Genomic DNA, 22,838 nt, shown 5'->3' on the forward strand with positions numbered 1-22,838 from the left:
AAAGGCCAGGTCCTGCAGCAATGATTTGAATTGTGAGAAATCAGTGTAGCTGCCAAAAAAAAAAAAAAAAAAAAACATTCTAAGTTTGAAAGTTTGAATTTAAGTCAAAGAGTTTGAATTGTTGAACTGAAGTTTTGCCAACTTTTAATGAATCTAGGTGGTAAATTTTTTAAACAGCAGATTTTCTTTAGTGAGAAAACTAAATTCGTTAGTAAGAGAACACTTGCAGATTATTTTTTTTTTTTATTCCTTGTGTGCTTTTGAATTCAGAAATCCATGTGTATTTGATTGAATTCACGTTTGTATTGCCCACGTTGGAAGTGAAGCTGCTGATTACCGTGGGTGGAAGGATCAGCACAAGTGCGATATAATTCCTCTGCATAAGCAGCTCCAATACAGACTTCAATGCCTCAGTGTTTATTTGTGTAAAGGGGTGCTGGCATTGTAAACCAGTGGTCTTAAAGAGTGTGTGTTCAGACTTCCCCATAAAATCCTCCGATGCATGCAGTCGACCAGGGATATGGCCTTTTCCTACACACATCAGTGCCTTATTGTGTCCGCCTGCTTTCCCTTCCCTCTCTTTGACAGCCATGTACTTCTTCACCCGCTCTTCTGCTTTGCTTAGAATCAATGATGGAAACAGAAAGTATGTCATAGGTTTACTCGGGAAAAGGTGACTATCCATACAAAGCCTAAGAAACGGCTCAAGGAAGCAGATTAAAAATAAATTTGTATGCAAATGAATCTGCAAATGACCCATTGAAAAATCCACGGAAAATGTCACTGCGGTTTTGTGAAATGACTCTTAATGCTACCCACGATTGCCATCACCTTTGATGAATGTCCTTCCTCATATGCACTGATTGATCGGAGAAGTTTTTGGTTGTTTGTTATATGATATCTCTCAAAGTTTTGTGCAACACTGTAAACTTAGCGGCAGGGATGTGTAGAAATTAGCTACATGTGCTGGCTCTGAAACGCAAATGTTCAAATTCATATTTATGGTGATGCTGCAGCTCCCATCACTGCAGTCCCTCCCTCGTGTCCTTTGTACCGATTGTGTTATATTCCAACAAATGATGAGCCTAACAAGAGTTTGGATCCCAACTGGCTGCTCCTATTGGTGCGCAGTATATGTCTTAACTTAAGCTGTAGACCACAGAACTAAAACGTTGTTTGTCTGATGGAACCATTGAGATGTTCTCAGTGAGATTCTTCCATTAGCATAACTGTAAAATAGGATTTTGAAATGAAAAGCTCAGCTGCCAGGGGCCCTATCCTTCTGGAGACAGAAGCCCTTGCTTTACTGTGGGTGGTGGCTGACGGGTATCCTCAGCACTGGCTGCCTTGGCGTCCCCCCGACCGCGGTACGAGAAAGGTGCCACTGACGGGGGTGGGTATGCTGGGGAAATACCCAAGGAGCTTATCCCTTAGCACTCTTTTGACTGGAGCAGGCGGCTCGCACCCGCTGCCCTGGTGCCGACTCCTGCTACTTAGGGTTATTAGCACTAAATAGCTTTCGCTCTATGCGTCGCAAACACCCCGCCGAGATGTAGCCGTGAGCCGTTATGGATTTCCGTAATTTTTATGGAGTGCTCGTATTTGCAAAGTTTTAGTGCAGTGTTACAAAAGCCGTCCGGATACCGAGAACCTTCTCTTTCGTTCATAAGTAAATGAATCTCAGTCGCGACATTAGCACATAAAGGCTGTAGGCGCGTGGTTGCTAACGCCAAACTGCCATTTCTGGTCACGGTTTGTAAAAAGCACCCGATGTGTTTGCTACTTTGAAGAGGTGGACGCGTCGCCGTTTGTTTCACAACGGCTCGGGACGGGACACGTTTTTGCACCATGGTCGGATGAATGGGAGGGAGGATGGGTTCTCCACTGGAGTCTCTGATCGATCTGCTGGGCCCTGCGGCACCGCTGTCCACCACGGGGCCCCTCTTCCCTTCAAAGACGCAGACTTTAAACGGGGCTGCCGTAGGGGGTCTGACGTCTGGTTTTAACTTGACCCAGTCGACCCAGACGTTCAACGCAGCTTCTTGAAGGCGAACGGAGAAATGGCGAGTCAGGGGTTTTCAAAGAGCCGTCACCATGGGGAGCCCAAGGAAAGCCACTGGCAGTCGGAGGGGATGGGGCGGCCGATGCCCACCCCTGACCCCTGACCTTCTCATGTTTATTGATCAGGGATTTTTTTTACCTCACCTTGCTGCTTGTTCACATGAGAAGGTCTCTTCTTCCTTAATTCTTCCCCAGAACCACCTTGAGGGGCAAAATTCCTGGTGGGGAAATTCATTGTCAAGATCTACCGAGAACAGAATGAGATTTTTTATGTTAATTTCAATTCATAAAATTGACAAAGATCTCCTTATGAATATCTGTGATATGTGTGTGTGTATTGCACCACTTTCATTGGAAGTGAAATTTATAGAGGACTCAAATGACTTGCTGTGATATATTTTTTTTTTCCCCGTGTATTTAATATATTTTTTTTTATTTATTGCAATATATGCACCAGGATTAACAGGCTGATTATCTCAAGGTTGCGGAGCTGCAATACATCACAAATGAATTACTGTTCCTGTCAAAGCGCTTTCTCTTCGCATTTCTTGGCGATAAGGCATGAAATGATAAAGGGCCCCATGCGTCTCAGGAGCTGTGTGCTGCTCCAGACGAAACCACGATTCTCCAGTTGGGGTCCCGTCTCCATCTCACAGACCGATAATGGTGGAGTAGCTGCTGAAAAAACCGAAATAATTAATTTTGACAGGAAGTCACTCGTATTACTCTCCAGCACGTCGAGTCACGACTGCGCGCTTAAGGTTAAGGCGGCGAATCGATGTTGACGAGCTGGAATTACTCTTCATTAACAACAGTAATTAAAAGTTTAATCAGATATATTTTTTTTCTTTTTTGGTGATTATACATTTCTGATTTATTTAATTATCCATAAATAGTCTCGTAATTGGAAGTGAGATTCATGAATGTTAATGCAGCTTTATTTTGTTTGCAGCAGCATGTGTGTGTGTGTGTGTATTTTATCTCCAGCAAATGAATGCTTGATTGTCTGTCATGATATAAAACCCCCTCTGAGAAACAGACTTCTGTAGGATAAAATGATAGATGCATTTGTGTAAAATTTGCATTCCTAATCATTAATTGGATTTGCATTGTATTTTTATGCATGTAAGTAAGTACTTATGTATTAATTAGGCAGCAGCAGGTAGCGCAATCATTAACACTATCAAAGGACCCGAGTTACATTGTATTTACATTTATATATTTAGCAGATGCTTTTCTCCAAAGTGACATCCATTTCGGAGCAAACGAAGGTGCATCTACGACAAAGAGCTTTCGACACAGACACAGGATTATCAACACACAGCTTGTGTGTCTGACACCACCATGTTGCTGGTTCACATCCCTCCATCTGCTCCTGAAGAAGTGACATTCAAATAGCAAATACACAGATAATAACACATAGCATATCATGTTGGACTCATTTATGGAGCTGTCAGGAGATCGAGAGAGGTGGCACTCAAAGAGATGGGTTTGAAACCCTTCTTGAATGTGGAAGAGATTCAGCAGCTCTGAGGAATGGAGGGAGTTTGTTTTGCCTTCAGAGCCAAAACTGAGAACCTACAGATGGTCAGTATTGGATCCCTTGTGAGTTGGACCACCAAGTGGCTAGAGGCAGAGGAACACAGCACTCTTGCTGAGGTGTAGTGGTTGATCAGATCCTGCAGGTGTCAGGGCGCGGATCCCTGTAGACCGTATTGTAGAGTTTTGAACTTCACATGAGCAGCTAATGAAACAAATAAGAGAAGAAAGAAGGAGCGATAAATGGGAATTCTTTAGCAGGTAAAAACAGCCCATGCTACGGTATTCTGGATCGGTCACTGAGCGTGGATTGCAGAGGCTGGAAGACCAAACCAAGGAGAGTTGCAGTTGACCACGCGGGATACCACCATGGGCTGACCAGGAGCTACAGTGTGGTGTGAGAGAAGGGTGGATCCTGCAAATGTTGTCCAGGAAGTATCTCTGGGATCAGTTTATGGGTTCAAATCCCCTCTCCTGCTGTAGTACTGTCACGTTCACGCCCACAACACAAGCAACAACACCCGACTCCGCACTAGCTCATGAGTAATCGCTCACCCTAAAAAGACGCTCTTCAGCTCCCATACTGTTGCGGAATCTCGTTTGGGACAACCGTCCTTCCTCGTGTTACTACACTCTCGCTCTGTCCACGATCACCGGTTTTTTGACTCCTTGCTTCGTTCTCCGACCACTTCCACGGATCCTCGTTCCTGTCCCGTTCGCCGATCGACCGACCCTTCGCCCGTCCCCGGTTTTGAAACCTTGCCTCTTCCCTTAACATCTAACGAACAACGCTGCACTTGGGTTCAGCCGTCTCGGTCCCTGTGTTCCGCGTGACAAGTACCTTGATGAAGGTACTTACCCTGAATTGATACAGCAAAAAAAAGAAAAAAAGATGCTCAGTGTACAAACCCAATACTGTAAAGTCAGGAAAGTGTCTATGAAAAAGAATGAATAATGATAACATACACATATTGTTCATAAGAGTGATGTTGTTGTTGTTGTTTTGTTTAGACAGCTACTTACAGTCGGACCTCCAAGTGTGTTTAAAGGCAGAACGCTGCGCTAAAGGCGAACGCAGCAAAATGTGTATGAAAGTGTCGTTGTTGAAGACCCCAGAGCCTCGCTCGCCGTGCTGTGCGATGGGCGAGCCAAAGCCCCATCCTGTTTATTAAGGGCACTTTTCTGAGGGTGACTTTACTGGCCCTCCTCATATTAGAATAGATTGCTTGTAAATGTGTCTGTTGCCTGGGAGGACTGGCACCTGCAAGACGGCGGCCCGCTGAGTAATGTGGCGTGGCGTTTTGTTGTTATGCCGAAGGACGGCTCTCTGCATTATGCAATGTTTGCGCCGGCGGCCGTCTTTGAACCGTGAACACAGCTCTAGGTGATCAGACGCTCCTTAGCCGGTGTCCTCTGGTGGATATATGGTCATGGATTTTTTCCTCTTCTTTCCTTGAGGGAGTCTTTCAGATTGTTGTTTATTTCCTGGATTGTAAATTATGCCCTGTATTGGGGGGTAAAATAATCTCATTTGCATATGTTTTTTCTTTATCTCTTCCTCTCAATTATTTTATTGCTCAGCAGACGCTTTGAAGAGAAGCATCTTGGCAGATGAACTCTGTATTCCTGTACGCAGTCGGGCAGTTTAAACCGGTTCCCTTAAAACCTCAGGACAACGCCCATCTCAAAGTGGGGATAAACACCTTCTTTGTGACGTGTCAGGGCCACACTTTCATGTGGATGGTTCATCACCATTCTCATCGTCATCATCAGCATCATCATTGTCGTGTGGGTCATTCAGACACACATAGTATAGCATAAGAGAACAGCATTGCAGTAATAACAAATGAATGAAGTACGATTTTATAGCACCCAGGATCTATCTATTTGCGTAGCCTCTAGAAAATAATGCAGAATGTTAATCTACCTGCAATTATTTATTTATACAGGTGGGTAATTTTCCCTGCAGTAATTTTAGGGTAAGCCCCTTGCTCAGTGGTACCACAGCTGGAGGAGAGATTCACAACCTTTGGGTCCCAAGGCAGTAACTCTAACCACTACACTACCATCTATCCATCATTTAAAGAAAATACATGAAATACTATATGAATATTATAGTTATGTACAAGGATGTGTACTAGCACATATAAAGAATTTATGATTAACGTACTTAAAAAAGCATAAATAAAACGACAAAGGTATAAGAATGGTATGATGCATGTCAAGACGTTTATTACTGATTTCTTATTATTCTTGATTAAAATGGGATAAATGATGTGGCCATCAGTTTTCATTTGTGTTTGTCACATTGTTTTAAATAGCTTCATTTACGTTACAAGATCTCCATTTTGATGGAGAAAAGGTCTTGAATCACTTTATTTCGCCCACGGTGTGGGTGTGACACATTCCTGTTGCTGTTGAGGGGAGGAAAAAAAAAATCCTGCGTTGTCTCTGTGTCGGTGCCCAAGCGGAGAGCTGTAGAAACAATCCTTTTAATTCTGCGTTGGGCCGTCTCTCGCAGCCGGAGCGACGGGTTCCTTCCTGCGGCTTGTGCCATCTGCTCAGAGGAACAAAACAAACAGAGGAGCGACGGGCCCCAACTGCTCGTCTTCCGTGGGACCTGTAGTTCGCGGGGCACCTGGCAGAGAAACGTCCCACTTAAAAATCTAAACAACTGCTGGAATTTGGTTCAAAGTCCGAACGGTGAGAAGAGAAAAGTAAAAGGAAACAAAAGCTTAGAAAGACAAGCAGAATGTTTATAACTTGTTTTGTTCGTAACTCCAAAGTGACTTTTCCTACTCAGATATAATGAAGTTAATTCATCGCTGATGATCACTGTTCCTAGTCTTGTTATTGATCACCCACCCTCAGGGACCCCAGACATGAGGGGTGAACACCGAGGAAGTGAGTTGAATTAAGGTGGAGTAAATCCTTGAGAGCTCAGTTTTCTCCACTGATTCCACCCCTGGGGGCTTCACTATATGGGTGGAAGGTGAAAAAACATCATTGTGACTAAGAAGTGTTTTTCAGCTTTTTCATCGTTCCTTTCTCCAAAGCAACACAGGAAGATAACAGTGATTTATCCATGAGGGTAATTTTTACACTGTTTTTTTTAGCTGAGACTTATTTCCAAAGCAACTTACAACATGATGCTAGTTACAATTATTTACCCATTTATACAGCTGGGTAATTTTACCAGAGCATTTTAGGGTAAGTATCTTGCTCAAGGGTCCTACAGCTGGAGGTGGGAGTCAAACTTGCAATGTTCGGGTCCAAAGGCAGTGTCATGATTCCGTCTGGGAAGAGGGTCATCAGACCCAAGCGCAGCGCAGAGACGCACACACTGAGAGGAGGATCCGAGAGTCGTTGCTGAGAAACTAGCGAAGGTCACTGAGGAGCAGACGTCGTTACGAGGAGAATCCGAATACCGTGAGTCGAAGAGCTGGCGATGGGTCGAGGGAGACGAAAGGGATGAGGAGATTTCAGGAGAAGGAGGGACAAGGACAAGGACAAGGACAAGGAGGTCAGGTAAAAGGTAAGCAACACAATCCAAGAAGCGTGAGCAAAGAGTAAGGCTGAACTAGGTTCCGCATCTTCCTACGCTCCGGGCTGTCCTTTTATGTGCCTGGACCCTGATCAGCCGCAGGTGTTCTGGGTTGCCGAGGCGGAGGGCGTGACAGGCAGCAGCTGTAACCCCTGCAGTACCAGCAGTAGCAATTCAGGAGAAGTACATTGAACAAGGATACTACGGCAGGGCCGCCTTGATTTTTTCTGACAAAAGCAAAATTGTCGCAAGATTACTGAATTGTGGAAATTGGTAAAAAAAAAAGAAACAATAATACTAATTTCTGAAAAATCAGGAAAGCACCTGGCTGTGAAAAGTGAGCTGTCGGGAGTCCCGGTCCCAAACACATTTTGGATTTGACGGCCTGGCAGCCGCAGTGGCAGGAAGCCTCACTCAGCACTAAAGCCCACATTAGTCTCCTGCTGGTTCCGCTGTTCATGTGAGCGTGTTTCCTCTCCAGGCCTCGTGTCAGACAAATAAACAGGCGGCGCCGCAGCGACAGCCCTCCTTCAGGTGCGCAGCCTGGCAATGGCGTCGTAAGACCACGACGGCGCTCTGCTCTCCTCTTCGCTGTCTCAGTATGAGGTTCTTCAATCCTTTTTTCACAGCACATCTTCATATATAGAAATAAGTAGTGGGGAATTAAACTGGAGATACTCCCTACGTGTTCCTACATAATATTTCTCATCAAACTGCTGCTTATTTCCAATGTATATTTACGAGCCAGCGGGTGGCATAGTAGTTAGTAATTTCCTTGTAATCAAAGGATGGGTTCCAGTCCCGTCTCCTGCTGCAATGTCCTTGATCAAGGTACTTACCGTGGACTCGTGCGGTAAGCTTCGTAAGTTGCCTTGGAGAAGAGAGTCAGGTTGTCACGCGAAACACAGGGAGCAGGGACGGCTGGACCCAAGTGCGGCGTCGTTCGTCCGGAGACGAGGGATGAAGCAAGTTCTCGGTGTTGGGGACAGGCGAAGGGTCGGCCGATCGGTGATCGGGGTCAGAGCGAAGACCCATGGGCGAGGTCGGGAAACGAAGCGAAGAGTCAGAAACCGGAGGACGCGAACGAAGAGCTAGCGATGCTTGTGAACGAAGGGTCACAAGAAAGGGCGGTTGTCCCTGACGAGATTCCGCAAAGGTCTGAGAGTTACGGGGTGTCTTTTAAAGGGTAGGTCCTGAACTGGAGTCAGGCGCTGTTGACTGAGTTGTGGGCATGGACGTGACACAGGTAAGTGCAGAAAAAATACAAGTAACATGTTTTTCATGTGATCCTTTGATAATTTAACCAAGAAATGATAAATTTCATGGCTTAAAGTTCTTGTTTTGTGTGCGATGTCCCCCCTTCCGCAGATGGTTTCACTATTATTATTATTATTATTAGTAGTAGTAGTATTATTATTCATGCGGTGGCATGGCGGGTTTGGTCAGTACCTCCTGTGTGGTGGATCTGGGGTATGAGCCCTGCTTGGGGTGCCTTGTGGTGGACTGGTGTCCTGTCCAGGGTGTGTCCCCTCCCCCCTTCGGCCTTCCGCCCTGTGTTGCTGGATTAGGCTCCAGCTCACCGCAACCTCGCTTGGGACAAGCGGTTGTAGACATTGGTTGGTTGGTTCTCTGATCTGCGCTGCCTAAACACCTGCAATGGCTCTTGTGAAATCTGCAGCATTTGCTCTTATTTTCCTGTGTACTGTATAAATAACCCACCAAGGTGATCATAAAAAAAGACACTGCATTTACATTCTGTGCGTTTGGTCAGAAATAGATTTGGTTTTTATACATGATTGATTTTTTTTCATTTCTAAGTAGTGTTCAGTTACAGAAAGAGTCATTTGTAATACATGACTGACTCTCCTGCGATTATATGAACAGTTTATTATTACCTCTGTAGTCCATTATTCACGGGAATGTGATACATAAATAAGTAAAATAACATGTCCACATGCTAGTAAAGGGGAAACGCTGAACTCACCGACATTATGATTCCATAATAGAGTTTGGATGCATGTGTGCATGAGACAGGATGTAAGGGAGGTAATAACAGTGATTTGGTTTGGCCCCGCACTTGATCCCAAAAAAAGAAGCAGTGGGTGAGCAGAATGCTAAGTAAGTCACAAACATGCCTGGATTTACAATTAGTTCATCAACCACGCCAGCATTCAGATCATTGGAGATGTTACCGTGAAAAACATGTACGTGGCTTTCGATGGAGACCATAGTTATTGTCAGCGTGTTCGGTCCTGGAATCAGTCCCAGCTCTCAGTGCATCAGTGTGCATGGAAGTGTGTTGTTCTCATTACAGACATGCATCTCTTAACAACAGGGATACGTTCTGAGAAATGTGTCGTTAGGCCATTTCGTCGTTGTGCGAACATCATAGAGTGTTCTTATACAAACCTAGATGGTATAGCCTCGATCATAGAGTGTACTTATACAAATCTACATAGTATAGCCTCGATGCAGTCTAGAGGCCCGATAAACACAAGATTTATGACGCTGCTGCCAGAGTAACACAGCAACTGTTTTACAGTAAACTTTTTTTAGAACTGTAAAGAGTACACTGTAAAATAATGATGAATAGTACAGTACAGCATACAATAATACACAGGGAAAGATATTCAACCCCTCGTGCCAAAAACCAAGGGGGCTAGACAAACCAACCATGCCACAATATACCATCCCTCCCAAAACCAACCAATTCCCTTCACAAAAAATATCATGGGCAAACACCATCCTCCTTGCCGGGAGCCACCGTGTGCACTTCGTTGGGGTTGTCAAGTGGGCACCTTCCTTCATTGATGTTTCATTGAATTGAGCCCACTACACCTCCAGAAGGCTCAACAGCGAGATCTGGCGTCCCAGACCCACCCCCCTCCATGCCCACAGTGCCATCCCAGCAACTCCACCCACCAAAAAAAAAAAAACCAACCAATACACCATACCAGCATATGGAGGTGACAACAAAACTCAAACCATTGATGTTCACCTAGGTAAGTACTCCCCACTCAAGTGTGCTTCCCCCAAGCACCCTGGTGCCTTCTCATCCACAACCACTGACTAGATCTTTCTGCTACCTCTGACAAGCCTTTAATGGCTGCTCTTAACGACTGACCCCTAAAACCAAACTCCAACAGCAGCGACGTGGTTGATTTTGCAACAAACCCTCTAGTACCGATCTCCACTGGTCTAATAACGCACTGCCAGCCTCGCTCCCTCACCTCACCAGCCAACTCAGTGTACTTCAATTTCTTCCTCTCAAAGGCATCTTCCAATGAGTCTTCGAAAGGTATTGTTAATTCAATGAAGTACACTATCCGTGCGCCCTCGCAGTAAATACATAAACCAGTAACATAGGCATTTATTATAAAGTATTATATACTATACATAATTGTATTTGCTATACTTTTATATGACTGGCAGCGCAGTAGGTTTGTTTACAGCAGCACCACCACGAACATGCGAGTAACATGTTGCTAAAAATTTTTCAGCTCCATTATAATTTTATGAGACCACCGTCGTATATGCAGTCAGTCGTTAAACGGCACATGACTGTATTTATTTTACATTAACGAGGACCTAAGTGGAAAATCTTGATTTCAGTCTGAGCGATGTTTCACCTTAGTGATGCAGATTTTATAGTTAGAACCACAGGTGTTTGTTTGTGGTGGATGTGCTCGTGCCGCTCAAGGCTCCTGGCCGGACTGGGGCACACTGAAGAGCACCCAACCTGCCTTTGTATCACCGTGGTCATTATATCAGCATTCGACAAAGGGTTTATTGGATTCTCAAGCATGGCTTTCTTTGCTGAGACTCGGTTCTCGAAAACGACCCGTTCACCCCACTTGTGAGCTCAGGGCGTCATTGAGAAAGACTGAAGATGCGGCTCAGAGTCACTGTCCTTCGATTCTTGGGTTCAATTTCTGTTTCACCCCTACCAGGGTGAATCTCTTTCTTAGCGTGCCCGCAGCTTTCTCTGCACTTCCGAGCAACTCTAGGACGGCAGGGTCCAATCGTGCTTCTGCGGAGACATTACACAAAAGCCCCTTGTGAAGTGGAGATGTTGCCTCGCATTATCCAGAGGGACAGAAGACCAGCATATAGATCACCTCGCATGCTCAAATTACTGAAGTCCAAGGCAGGGGAGGTCATATCTGACATTTCCTCTTTTTTCCAATGGCAAAACCTCCTTTTGATGTCTACTGATATGTTTCATACAGACACGATAACCCCAAGGCCAGATTGTAGAGTCTCAAGGATATTCAATATCATCTGCTCTTTCTTTCCTCTTTTGCAGATCCATAAGGTTAAACTAAAAAAAAGGCCTCTTTGCTTTCATGTTTCCCTTGAGAAATCGCAGCAACTGTTTTGTTATTTTTCTGCTCTTAACTCATCTGAAATATTTTGACTTTGCTTGCTGCCGAGGATTTTCCAGGTCATATCGAGATACCCCTAAAAGTTTGTGTTTATTCTGTTTCTCTCAACTCATTTTCTCTTTGCTAGAAACACTTGACGAAATTGGTGTCTTGAGCTGGAATTCTGCACATTATGTCCAGCGTACATGTCAGTGGTTCTTCTTGCAGCCCACAGCGGACCACCCACAATGAGGCTTTTTCGCTCTTTGTTTTCACCATAAAGAAGTCAGCTCAACACTCGAGTGTTTTTCTTTCAGTTTTCCATATCACAGTAACATGATGAAAACTTTTAGGGGGGTACGACCTAGTACATAATGGAAACCAAAAAGGAGGGTGATGGGATTTTTGTTGCCCCGAGGCAAGAGTCAGTCCAGCACTCCTTACACTCACACAAACATATTTAAATAAAGAGTTCTATATATTCACTTTTTTTTGTTGAGACTACAAAAAATACTTTAGGTGTATGGTACATAGAGATTGTGAGGTAGAGAAAATAAATTTTAATTTAATAAATGTTAGTTTTGAGTAGTGCAATTGTTTCTAATTAAACAACATAATTACATGTGTATTTATACAGGCTAACTGGCTTATGTTATAGCTGTGATAGTATTTGTTCTATAATAGTAGAATTTAGAATATATTATTAGTTATTATATTATTAATTTAGAATATATTATATTATATTGTGTTTATTATTATGGTTCTTTGGTCAGCGATGTGTGTCACTGTGTGAGAAGAGATCTCTATAAAAATCGGTTGATTGCTTGGTTTGTTGGCTGAGTGACCGATCGATTGATTTATTAGTATAAATAGAATAATAATAACATCTACTCTATGTGAATATCATACATGTGCAACACAAATTTGTTCTTCATTGACTGATAACAAAAAAAATTAAACATTTTTAAGACTGAAGTTTGTTCAGGCAACAAACAGATATATATTGTTTAGTGAGTAGTAGAGTGATTGTTTCCTTGAAAAAATGCCCTTGGAAAGAAATTTCAAAGGAATGCGATGGCATGTTTACATCACATATAAGATAGCAGATTTTCAATTTTTAATAAAACCGATTCTTTACTGTTAAGCAAGGTTTATATGATCCTCCCATCCCCCAAATATTACAGTTTAGTTTTAGATTCAGTTGCAAAACGAGCAAAAGTTTTTGTGCTGCTAGACGACGACCAAGTGCCCAATTATAAAAGCGACCCTGGGAGTGAGGCCATCCTTCTGAATTCAGAAAAGGTTACATTTTTCTGTGTTCTACTGAAAAAGTTGTCGGTCAAAACAAAATGCCTTGTGTTTATGAGTGATAATGGCAATGAAAATGTGTTCCAAAACATCTCATAAATCTCCAGAGATGTTCAGATGTGGTAGATGAAGATGCCATGGACCTTGGTATTAATGAAATGAACTCCTGGACCTGTTTAACGGTGTGTATTGGTGCATACTTGTTTTAGAATATGGAAATATCAGGAGGAAGATATATTAACACATAGACATTTGAACATTGAGAGGGCACAAGATGCCATGAAATGACTTCCTATCTCTTGGCCATTATGAAACTCAGCAGAGCTCAGTGTTTGCTCTCAGCATCTCCACTCAGATCTCACTACCTGTAGGAAGAAGTAAAATGCAGCTCATCGTCTACTCAGAGGTCCAGATTTTGTACTTATCATGGAGCACAACTTACTATCATTACATGGAACATTACCACTCACACACCAACGTCTACGCCTCCTTACTGGAATTGTAACCATGCCACCCTTACACACACACACAGCTATTGACCATTAACAAACACCCAGTTGTCATGACTCTCCTATTGAAACCCCTGTTTGACAGTGGGGAAGGACTTTCTGTCCAAATCCTCGTCCAGCCTAAGAGTCCCAGAATAGAAATCATTCGATCCTCACTGTCCCCTGATTTTACCCCATACAGTATAAAAGAATATATTTCTAAAGTGTTGATATAGCACACTAAACAATGTTGCATTGGGTAAAAAGTGTCATAATAAGTAATAATTTCATAAAAAACTCTACAATGACTGCCCATTGGAGGATTTTTATTCCTTCATTTTGTTGACACTTTTCTGCAAAGTAACTTATGAAGTTGAGCTACTGTCAGCTATTTACCGATTTATATGACTGAGCGACCTTACTGCGGTAATTTTAGGACGTGTACCCTGCTCAGGGGTACTAAAGCTCTATGTAGCACTCAGACATACAACTTCCAGCGATGTGGGAAACAGTGCTATTTGCAATGTTTAAGTTGCTCCTTAAACAGTTTAAACTTTGTCTTTTTCTTCTTCTTTCGTTTCTACTGGAGTAATTTAAAGTTACTGTGCATCTCAAGCGCACCACTGCAGTAGGGGGGATTCAAACCTGTGAACTCTGGATGTGAAGGTAGGAGCTTTCACCACCATGTTGCCACTGGGCATTTCAGCTGCATGCATTAAGATAACAAGACTGTCTCTCTAACAATGACGCCATGCCAAGGAAGGTGCGCGTGGAAAACAAAGACCAGTTAATTATACCTGGTGGAAGTTTCGGTGATCAGTTTCGGTGATCAGCAACATGCAGTGAGTCGATGTGATGGCCCTTCCTCAGTGGAAAAGCAATCTCTTCTCTGGGAGTTTCTCGTGGGGGTTACTGTACCTGGCGGTAGATTTATTCACTTAGGGTGAGTGAATAAATAAATAAACAGTGTGCAGGATATGACTTTGCATCCATATGGGAAGCAGTAGGTTTTTGGACATGCCACTGGAAATTCATCCATAAATAATGCTCCTTCATTGAAGCGGAGGACAGTGGGCCAGTTTCCTTATGCTTACAGTCAGATATGAATGTAAAAAAAAAAAGGATTTGTGTGGGCGTGCATGTTTTTTGTAAGAACCATCACCCGAGGCTGAGGGGAGGAGCGGGTTCGGAGAGTGCAGGCTGAGGGCCCTCGGCTTTGTCACTCGCTGAATGCCGGTGGTAACCAGGAACTCAAATTAGCATCGTTTCACTGAGTTGGAAATCACTGAAGTGCAGTCATGTGACCTGTCACGTAAAGAGGAACTGGCTAGGCCTCCAACTGCTGTGTGTCATCAGTGTAGATATACGTACATGTGGGTGTGTATAGACTGCAATACTGGACAGTTTATGCATGTTATGTACCATGTTAACGACACATGCCATGTGGCAATCTGACTAATCTGGGTGTCAGCCGGTGATGTATAGACATTTCGCCTCACAATGAGCACTTCGGAACGTGATGTATTAACACTGAATCATGTGGAGAAAGCCCCTCATCGCTATGCGTGCCCAGCCTCCAAGTATGACAGCTGCATTTCATTGCGCCTTGATTATATTACTGCACATGATAAATGTCTTTAATTTTATTTGCGTTGTGATTTATTATGAGCGTATATATATTTTAATACACAGTGTGCCCATTTCGAGTAAAATGTGATTTAGCAGCCCTGCTTTCTTTGTTATAAGCAGAAATTGGAGCCGCTGCTCCATATCGTAGCGCTGTTCTGTTTTATGCAGAGCATTGCATTTGTTTATTAACATGAAACCCGGGTCTCCTGGGGACTCTTAAAGCAAAAAGCTGACGGAAGGTGTAGTGCTCTAGTCGGGGAGTGGGGTTGGGGGAGAGAAAAGGAAGGGTTTCAGATCGATGCACGAGACAGAACTCAAGTTGCTGCGTCCCCAGATCTCCTGCATTTCTCTAGATGTCAACTCAGGTAAATGTGCCGTTCTCCTATTTAGCTGACGCCGTTATCCGACTTCTTCAGCAACGGGGGGGGGATCGCAGCAGCGGTGAGCAGGGAGGCCAGCCGTTGCTCTAATTGCGCACTCTTTATATTTTTTTTTAAATTTTAAACGCGAACATGAAACGTTCCCTTAAAAAATCTTGCAGTGCAAAAGTTAAGATGAGGACACAAAGTACCTGGGAAATGAAGCCTGCGTTTTAGTTGAAAAAAAGAAAAAAAAAAACAAAAAGAAGAAGCAGCTGATCTCTGACATTTGGAGGCAGGCCCCGACGGATGTCGACGTGAATGCCATCGCCTCCCTCGATGGGGCTGCAGTCGTCAGAACAAATGCGAGCAGACAACCGGGGTCCCTGCGGAAATGGCAAGCATACGGCGATAGGAAAATGAAATGGACATAAATAGATGAAAATATGATCTTCCGTCTTCGGCGCCGGGTTGTGAGTTTATGGAGCGAACGCGTGCCGTGGCCACCGAGCCTTTCTGCCACCTAACGAACAATCTTTTGCAGCTTTGCCCCAGGCTTCTATTTGGCGGGGTAGACGAGGAACAGAAAAATGTGCAGAACAAAAACAAACCCATCATCATGGAAGCAAACAACACATTAATATGAAAAGTGCCTCTTGAGGCCTTTAGCTTGGTAGGTCACTGTTTGTCCCACCAAGACAACCAGAACCAGCGGATACTAGAGCTCGCAGGGTCCACAGTCTTCTTCAAAGGCATCCTGCACATATGGCCTTAATGACTGGTGTTTGAATTCACCCCCAAAGAGATGTCAGAGCATCACAACAACCCAGAGCGCACCACCATTTACATTTAGCTTACACTTTTCTCCAAAGCAACTTACAATGTTAAGATTACAATTACTTACCCAGCTGGGTAATTTTACTGGAACAATTTTAGGGTAAGTTCCTTGCTTAAAGATATCACAACTGGAAAAGGGGAATCAAACCCACAACTTTTGGATCCAAAGGAAGCACCTCTAATCACTACGCTACCAGCCACTCCACATGCAAACAAATTTTACTTCACATGATCTGCTTTATCAAATCCTAAAGTATAACTCTACCACCAAGAATGGGATGTATAGTGACTTCCCAGAATGCATAGCAGCTCAGGTTTGTGTATGTTCTTGTACAAAGTTATCATGTTTGCTGCTCTGTCTTGTCTTTGAACATAAGTATACTTGTTCATGCTGTGTTCCAGGCTGATGCTGTGAGTGAACTGAATTTTTGAGTTTAATAACCGTTGGCAGGATCTCTGTTGCTGCTGGTCATGCTTGTACTGTTAAAAACATATGGAAAAGTTTAGGCTTCAGGTTTTGTATTGGTTGTTATGATTTCTTTAATGAGATGACTGCTTGAAAAAGAGTTCTTATAGGTTCTGATATCAGGATATATGTTTCAGATTCTTTCTTTTCTTAACATCATTGTTACGCCTTGTTAATAAGGTAGAGAAAGGGGTAAATGCTGCTTATTTACAACCACGATGAGTGTGAAGAGCCAAGAAGCCAGAAAGGTAGAACACTGTTATATTTATTCATTTTAAGCATTGTCCTAAATAGAAAAAGAAGTAGAAAACAACGAGAAGAGATAAACCAGAAGATGAGCGTTGCTATCCTCATCTACAAAAACCTTTTGTTTAAGAGGTCACTTTATAATTAAAGCATATTGCATTTCCCATTGATTCTCAGTTCTTTCAATTCACGTTTTCAGCCTTCCATTTATAACTCCTGGGCACTGATTAAAAAGATAATTTTAACTTATGTTCCAGTCTGTTTTTACCCAGAAGGCTTTTCGTTTTGCATTAAAAATAGTCCTTGCTAATGTAGTTTTTCCCACTCTTTAAATCATGGATATAGGTAAATATTATCCTGGTTTTACTCACAATTTCAGTGCAAAAAAATGATAAGACTGCGATGTTATTTTGACAGAAGTGTCTTTTAGAGAATAATATCTTATTTTTCCTTTGAAGCTAATGGAAAGATGAAAAAAGTGTTCATCTTCAAAGTCAGTTGCATTATCTATGTGCTGTGAGTGATTATTTCACAGGGAAGCAATAAGTATTAAAAACATTTGTGGCAAAGTTCTCTGTTGAGGTTTGTTCAACCGTAAAGGAAGAGAACTTCTGAAGCATCAGCGTTGCGCATATTACGTTTGTCTTGCATATATCTGCTGGTTATGAGATGGTAAAACCTTACATTACTTTGACACTTTCAAGACAATTTGCCATATTCTGACCTTGATTATAAACTATTTTACTTTAATACATATTTAACAACTGTAAGATTCTACAGCTGTTTACTTTCTCATACCACGCTGTTTCACCTCATTTGTTACCTGAGTTTTGATTACCTTTATTCTCCCTTCAATAGCAATAATGCATTTTTGAGCTCTATATGTGGTATATTTAGTATTTGTTGAAAGCTGATCATCTTTTTAATTATGTTAATATGTTTTGTGTAATACTGTTGGTAGGTCACCTAATCTCGTGATTCTTTCAGAATAAACCAAATGTACAAGTTTATTTATAACCGTAAGATCTTTTGATGTTTTCATATTTAAATTATTTTTTTTTTCCACACACAGTTTACTGTTTTGATGAAGAAACATGGGGTTCCTCAGGGTTCTGTACACAGACCCATCTGGTTTCTTTTTTAACTTTACCTCTTCTTTCCCTCGTAATCAATCATCAATGTCTGTAACAGGAAACTAACTTTTAATGAAATCACACAGAGTAAGAATCAACACCATTCTAGGCAGACTGGATAGCTTGCAAAAGATGAAAAGAAGTGAGAAATTAGAAGGAGGGTATGTGTGAGTGAAGGGAGCTTGTCACGAGTTTCGCCCTTCTGCTTTATCGGGGTTGGTGAACTAGGATTGTAGGATGAGCATAACTGAGCCACAAGTTAGAGCTGTCACCCAGGTCTGCTTGATCGCTATCCAATTACTGAAGTCTGTCAAAGGCGACCTTTCTTCCCCGCGTTCCCCGTTTCACTTTGCTTCTTGCTTTCCGTTTGAAAGGACTTGTCGGCTTTGGGAAGAAATCCGGATAGTAATTTGCTGCTGAGCAAAGAGGAGTAATTTCCCATCATCCCTCAACTGTACAAAGACCATCTGTGCTCGCCTGCGTAGTGCATCACGGCTACTGAATATTCATCCCTTCCTCTCATCAGATTGAATTAGCCTGTAATCCGTTTGCAAGGTGTGAATGATTGGGCATAAGCAGAGTGTGGAGGCCGAGTTGGTCAGGGATGGTGGCAAAGGCTGTCTTCGACTGCTGTTAACTACGCCTCTACGTATGCACAATGAATTTCAATGCGCAGAATATGCAAAAATACAAAAGACAAAATATGCTTTGAGCCTTCAGAATTATGAGGGCTAAAGCTGCTTTTTTTTTCGGAGTTATGGAAATTTGACCACATATTTCTTTCCACTGGTTCTCTGGACACAGATTACACCAGGTCTTGGGCTAAATTAAAATTTACCAGCAAAGGTTTTTCATTGAAAATAATTTTCAGCATGGAACTAATCTCATTCTGTGAGTGATAAACAGGCTCTTTATACCTCATACTAAATACCTCAGTTTGTGACTATTCTGCAAATATATGAAATGCTGTAACTGCAAAGATCAACAAGAACCAGGACCCTTGGAGTATCATATATCAAATCTTTACATTTAGGAAACATCTCAGTGAGATGATATACAAATCATTTGCAGACATTCTATTTAAACACAAAATGCGTTGGTGTAAGAAAAGGAGAATTACAAACAAATGCACAGTGAAGTGGATTTATAAAGCAGAAATTCAAATGTATACAATATATGAAATTAAAATAAATTCAGAGATGTGTGTGTGTGTGAACACAGCAGAGCTCAGCATGGCAAATCAACTGTAATAGTTCTTATCCAGTTGTAAAAATAATTAGTTTTTTTTTTTTTTTTAATAAAGTATTTTAATAAATAAAGCATTATTGTTCACACCAGACATAAAAAGCCACAGGAGTATTTGGAGAAAAAAATATGTTGTTTTCGAATTTTTCTGAATTTGTTAAAAGTTGGAGATATGAAAGGCTGCTATCAAAGTGAATCATTGTTGGTTTAATGCAGAGGTGCTTATCTTGTCCCACAAATCATCGTACTAAATATGTTGAGGACGACATATTTCTCCACTAATGGCTCTCTTAATTCCTGCACTAAGTTAAGATATGAAATACAGCTGACATGTTCTTATAGCTAAAATACTGCCAAACACCTCCAGCTGTCTGGAGGCTCTCTATAGGGTCTGAATGTCGGCAAAGTAGGAATTTCAGTGATATATTTTGTAATTTCATCAAATAATTATATATATATATATATATATAAACTATAGATTACTTTGAGCAGACACACTAAAAGGATGCACTGGAGCTGTTGTTCCCATGGATTTGTGTAACCACATGCACAGGGCATCAGTATAGAGAGGTTAAGGAGACACACGAATAGCCTTGATGCTGAGTTAAAGAACTGAAATTTATTGCTTCAGTACTATGTTTAGATGGGTAGAAACGTGTCAGAAATTTGTGAAGGCGTACTTAACCGTCTGCTGCTATTGTTTGTTGGGGGGGCATGGTGCCCGTTTTGTTTTGCTGTCTTTCTCTTTCTATCATGTTTCATTCAGAGCACTTCCAGCAAAACTGCCCATAAGGCTCCTTTTTTTTTGTAGGAATGTTGAGGAAAAGCAGTGTGTGGGGAAACGTAATTTCTCAATAACAATGGAAGCATAATTTTTCAATAATTCTACAGTTTTTGAGGATATTAGAGTTGTTTTTTTTATGTGATGACGCTAATTATTACACTTTGTGGTGGATAAAGCAGAACGGCTCTGTGGGTGTGTATGTATATGCATATATCTTTATATATGAATATATCCATACACACATACATTACATATGTAGGTGTGTGTGTGTGTGCGTGTGTGTGTGTATATATGTAAAATATATAGATACACATACATTGAGCTGGTAGTATAGTGGTGAGAGCTGTTGTCTTTGAACTCAAAAGGTTTGATCCCCGCCTCTAGATGTAGTACCCTTAAACAAGGTACTTACCCTAAATTGCTCCAGTAAAATTACCCAGCTGTACAAATGGGTAAATAATTATAAGTTGCTTTGGAGAAAAGCATCAGATAAATGAATGAAATGTAAATACGTGTTGTGTATGCATATACACACACACACACACACACACACACACACACACACTCACTCACTCACTATGTCACTGAAGGAAGAACGGCACACAGAACAGCACGGTCGTAACCAGCAAGGTGTGCCAGGGGATGAGATACTAATGATTTCTGACATGTTATATGTGTTTCAGTGGGTACTGAACCAATAAAGGCCGTACTCAAGTGTGTCGGGAATCCCAGCGCAGACTTTTATCCGTAGTTTTTTCTTGAAAAAATTGCCTGGTGTTTCAAGCTGGTTTCTGCTCCAATATTTCTGTTACAAGGGCCTGTCCCTCCTTCACCGGCAGAAATAGTGGTCACCGTGTCCTTGAAGCACATTCATAAATAAATCGATAAATAAGGACAAATAACGATAAACAACGGATGTTAAATAAATTGTTCTGAAATAAACCTGTTTAACTGAGCATTCGGAATATTGTTATTTATTTCTTTGTTTTTTTTTTTTTTGGGAAAAATACACCTGTGGGAAGGTGAAGCATTATTTCCCTTCCAGAGTAAAATGCAGGATATGTTAAGAGAAAATTACATTTCACTGTATTACATAAAAAAGTGAATAGTTGTGCTGCCTTACGCTGTACGTTTCATTCCAGTAAGTGAATTTGGTGAGTTCTCTGACATCTGGCACAAAATGTTGCATAAAAGTTGAGTTTTCAATGATAAAATTGGACGGCATGGTGGCATAGTGAGTAGCGCTGCTGTATTATGGTGCCTGGGTGGTGCCAGAGGATATGGGTTCGATCTCTACTCAGTCTCTGTGGAATTTACACGTTCTCCCCGTGTCTGTGTGGGTTTCCTCCGGGTGCTCTGGTTTCCTGCCATAGTCCAAAGACATGCTGTTCAGGTTCCCTCATAGTATGTGTGTGACAGAGAGAGTGTGTGTGTGTTCCACTGATGTATGGATGAGTGACCCAGTGTAAGTAGTGTATCTAGCAGTGTAAGTCACCGCAGTGAATAAGGTGTGTGGGCTCATAACACTACACAAAGTTCATTGGAAGTTGCTTTGAAGGAAAGTGTCTGATAAATATGTGCAGCTGTCGGATTAGAATCCCTGAATAGGTGGAGAGTGTTGCTGATATGTGGGGGCAGCAGGTGGCGTAGTGGTTAGAGCCACCACCCGAGAATCACAGAAATTGGGTTTAAATCATTTCTCCACTTGTAGTATCCTTGATCAAGGTACTTATTTTGAACTGGTACTGTGAAAATTACCTTGCTGTATTAATGTGTAAATCACTGTTAGTTGCTGAGTGTACAAATCTCTCACTTCACTTTAATTTGCCTCGAAGAGAAGCGTTAAAAAAGTAAATAAATTGGCGTCATGCAAAACTTGGCCTTAATTAGCAACCATAACCTCCAAGCGACGTGTTAGAAATCTCTGAAAACACAACCAGAGACAATTCTGCCTGAAGCTGCCCTAGTGTTACTGCGTGCCGTCCATACGAACCGGCTCATTTTACTCGTAAGGTGTAATGCGGTTCGCTGAACGGATCTGAACTGTAATACCTACAGGGCCCGATTGGGCCAGCCAGACTGCTGTGCTCCTCCACCTCTGACCACTGGGTAGTCCCATTCAAAAGAGGTCCCAACTCAAAACGCTGAAGGTTCTTGGTTTTGTCTTGATTGGATGGAACGAGGTTCCTCTCCCTCTCAGAACTGCTGAATCCTTCTCAACGTCCAAGACGGGTTTCAAAATGGACCTTCTTCTTTCTTCGTCTCTACTGAGTTTATGATTAATTTCTGTGTTCAGACCCTGCGACTGACCGAATAGTGCAGCTGGATGTTATTTCGGCAGTGATCTCAAACATTAATTACAAAATTAATTTTATCCCCAAAGTAACACTTGCAGCAGGTGTACGAAAAGAACAGACTGGATTGTCGGATTTTTATTCTCGTTTAAGTGATTTGTTTGAGTGCGAATGTTGTTTCTTTGCTCTAAGTGCCGTTAATGTGCTGTTTTCAGACATTTCACAATGTGCGTATTAACAGTTTGCCGCTGCTGCCACCAGTGGAACTGGGTACGAGCCGGGAACTCGCAGAAGCGACATCACTTAGGGCGGCACGTCTTGAATGGTGATCTTCCTCAGCACACGCTGACAGGGAGCTGAAAGGTGAACGTTTTACAGGCATTGGACAAATAAAGCGTTTGGGGGAAACGGTCACAGAAATAACCGTTGTCGACCTCGTCCGCTCGGAGAGGTGTTCGGCTCAGCAAAGGCCTGTGATTCGCCGCCGATATTGACTTTTACAGCACTGTGGACGCTGTGCGGGGAGTCAAGTCCATCGGCC

General features: G+C 42.3%; 1 protein-coding gene across 1 annotated transcript in view; it reads left to right on the forward strand.

The window, feature by feature from the left end:
* The window catches only part of lrp1ba (low density lipoprotein receptor-related protein 1Ba), a 342,612-nt gene that overhangs the window by 79,392 nt on the left and 240,382 nt on the right, over nucleotides 1–22,838 (forward strand). The gene's annotated exons all lie outside the window — the stretch shown is intronic.

This window comes from Scleropages formosus, chromosome 12 (assembly GCF_900964775.1).
Source record: "Scleropages formosus chromosome 12, fSclFor1.1, whole genome shotgun sequence".
Classification (NCBI taxonomy): Eukaryota; Metazoa; Chordata; class Actinopteri; order Osteoglossiformes; family Osteoglossidae; genus Scleropages; species Scleropages formosus.